We start from the raw sequence: 3,624 nt of genomic DNA, 5'->3' as shown, positions 1-3,624 counted from the left end.
GTGATTCTCTGTTTGGTGTCCTTAATAGGTGCATCAGTGCTTGGTTTTGGGGACCTTTCCTCTTTCCTTTCATTTCTTTCCAGGAATGAGACTCTAGTCTTGTAGATAAGCCGTGTGTGAATAGTTACAGCAGGTAGCTGTAGAAATTGCAGTGTTTTTTCCTGAAAGCTGTAATGACCTGGCACAGCACAGCTCAAGAGCTGCTCTCTAATCTCCCCGGGCGCTCCTTTGCTTGCCATGAATTTTGTGGTTGCTGGCTGCCTGTCCAGAATACTTCAGTGTTGACCTCCAGTTTTCTTAGTAAAATGTCTCATCATAATATAAACTGGGGAAATAAGGAGCTTTGCTTATAATAAAGCATTTCATATATGACAGTCTGAGATGTGAAGAACAACTGATGATGAGCCAGAGCCCCAATCTCTGGTTGGAACACTTTGCGTTTCAGGGGGAGGAGGAGGAACCTACTTAGACTTTCTGTCAACGTGGTGTGTTGACACATAAAGTTCACATCAGGACTCTGGCCAAACACTGCACATCCCACTTCTGAAACAGCGTAGGGGGCTGGGAAATGCCATTGTTAACTGTGTGTTATCATACTGAACTTTTAAAGATAGTCTTGCTCGCTTGTTTTCTCTGGGAAAAATCCAATCTTCTGAGTTGTCTTCTACCTTGCTCCCATCTAAAGTAGGAGGTGATGAGTGTGGATGCAGAACTGCTGGAATGCTAAACTGCTTTTAATGCTGTGTGCAGGATTTGCTTGCTGCTAATCTGATCTGAAGAATAATAGGTAATAAATAAAATAATTTGAGAGAAAAGAACATATGTGGCTTGTGGGATTCAGGAACCTCCCAGGCATGTTTGTATAGTCTGGCAGATTATACTCCCTATTCTGTCTCCTGTTATTGTAGAAGATGACCAGAATATGACAGTTAACTTCTTTCTCCATGTAGGCACAGCTGATTTTCTTTCTGGCAATTTGTGAACCTTTTGCAAAAGCAGGGAGAGAAAAAGCATTTATATTATCTCACCGATTCAGCAAATAAAACTGGACTGTGGGAAATCTGGGAGCCAAGAGAGACATGTCCCTGGTGGGGTGGAATGCAGAAGGCAAGAGCTGCAAGACACAACCTGGGCAAAGAGAAATGGAGTCAGGGTGTTTGCATGCCCAGCTCACCCTGGTCCCTTGGAGGGCACCAGGAATCAAACACTGCCTGCTTCTTACCAGCTGCTCTCTCAACTGCTGGGACACAAACCCACACCAGTGCCCTCAGCAGTGGGATATCTCTTTTTGGTAACCCCATTTTTGTCTTATTTAGTCCTTACCTTGTGAACCTGCCAAAGCAATGAGCAGATCCCAGATTTGCACGGGTGCTTCAGCTTTTTTGGTCAACAAAAGGGTTGGAGAGCTGTTAGGAGGAAACCATTTAATGATGAAATGCCATTTTTGTCTCATGCCTGGGAAACCACAAGCTTGAAGCTTCAGAGAGTTCAGCAGCTGCTTGCTAACCCTGATGTAATCAGTGCCTGTCTTTGGCACTTGGCATTCAGTTCTGCCAGGGTGCTGCTCTGACTGTGGTTGCACTTTCTCTTCTTTCAGAAACAGCAGCTCTGAGTTCAGGAAATCAGAAGTGTTTCTTGTACCAGCTGGGAGGTTGGATTTTACAGGAATGGAGTAGGATTGGTGTTCCCAGGAATGCTCTTCTCCCTCAGCTCTCCTGGATAGTTTAATCCAAGGTCTGGCTTCACCTTCCAGCACTGCCCCGCTCTTGCTTTCCTGGTGGGATGCTGCCAGGTGGGGTTTGTCTCACCCAGTGCCTCCTTAGAGACAGAGGAGCTGTAGGGAACAGCAAATAGCTTGGAAAATACCTTTTCCTCCATTAGATCAGAAAAGGCACCATCAGGATGAGATGAATAATAGTCCAATCCACCTAATCATGAACAAACCCCTTCCTTTTCACAACTATTCAGAAGCACCTATCTGGTTTCTACTCAATCAGCACAGAAGTTATTGTTAGAGTTGAAAACAGATAAAACAGGCCAGGAAGATTTTTGTCTCTAAGAAACCACCCTCAGGTACTAAATGTTCTCTAAGAAATGCCTCAGTACAACTCTGGGGATGGATATATAGATAAAGGCAACCACATCTCCCAGCCCTCAGTTACGAGTGGGACGACTCAGCACTTCTCAGTGCCAGTTGTGCAGCCAAGGGGATGGGGGATTTAACACCTGTGACCCAGCACCAAGCCCAGCAGGGCTGAGCAGCTGCCTCCAAAGACTCAGAAGGACTCAGGGGCTCAATCCTGGGAACATGCCCAGAGTTTCCCCAGCAGCATTGTGCTAATCCCACTTTTCTTCTAAATACTTGTCAGGTCAGATCCCTCACGTGTCCTAGACCACAGAGATAGCCAAGAAATCCCTGTCTAAACAAGGGATCTGCCCAGCCACGCTTGTGTTGTCAGGAAAACTTCCTGAGCTGTTAACACATAACAGCCCCTGTTAGTGGGACACTTGACCCATAAAGTCACAATGAGTTTGCAATTTGGGTTTAATCCTATGGGAAATACCAATTTGGGAAATTCTTCAAAGGCAGCACTGTCAAACACTTCCCCTGTGCCCAGACCTTGTGTGCAGGGTGTCCCACACCTGAGTCCTCTGTCAGTGCCTCTGGCCTGTGCTGGGGCTGCCACGTTGTCACAAGGGTGGCTCGAGAGCTGTGCAGGGAACAGGGGGCTGATCCCATCCAGCTGGGCCAGCTGCTGGCCAGAGAGGCTGGATAGTGTGAGAAGGAACACTTTGAGCTTGGGAGGGAGGAATTAATGGAATTGCTCAGCTGGAAGGGACCTGCAGCAATCATCTGGTCCAACTGCCTGACCACTCCAGGGCTCAGTTGTTTCCTAGGAACCAGCTTTCCTTTTTTCAAAGCACTTTCATAAAAAAACACCCAAACCAAACAACTTTAAAATGTGCCAAGTGTTATTAAAAACAAATTCCTTGTTACTAAAATGCTGAATTATCTCCTGCGAGTGATGCTCATCCCTTGAGTGCCTTTGAGGAGCCTGTGCAGTGCTTGGCAGCAGGAGCAGTGGCCAGCATGTCGTGGTGGCCCCGAGCCATGGCCAGGTGAAAGGACAGAGCAACTGTTGTGAAGTGCACACCTGAAAAGGTAGATTTCCACAGAACAGGCTGAAGTACATTTCCACAGGAGCTGAAGTAGATTTCCACAGAACAAGCAACAAATATTTGTGCTCAGTCTACACAATGTCCTTTGGAGAGCAGCAGGGAAAACCAGTGAACTTGTCTCCTTGGCACGTTACCTGGAGTAAGTAAAAAATATTTTACACATTTTTAGCAGCTTTTATAATTCACAGTGGAGTTGCCCTGAGCTGTCAAGGCTGTGGGATGGGATCTGAGCCACCCTGCAGTGGAAGCACACCTGGGACCTGTGTTGTTCAGCACATCAAACAAGGCAGAGCAGAGTTGAACTTGTTCCAGAGCACCCCCACCTTAGCCCAGCCCTGTGTCAGTGTTCCTGGGATACTGGGTGAGAAGGACCCTGTGGTTGCTCTGGCTTGTTATCAACCAAACACTTTTTAACCCTTCTGACAAAAGTAAATAGTTGAGAGG

Source organism: Pseudopipra pipra, chromosome 15 (genome assembly GCF_036250125.1).
Source record: "Pseudopipra pipra isolate bDixPip1 chromosome 15, bDixPip1.hap1, whole genome shotgun sequence".
Classification (NCBI taxonomy): domain Eukaryota; kingdom Metazoa; phylum Chordata; class Aves; order Passeriformes; family Pipridae; genus Pseudopipra; species Pseudopipra pipra.
Note: the sequence above shows the minus strand (reverse complement) of the source record.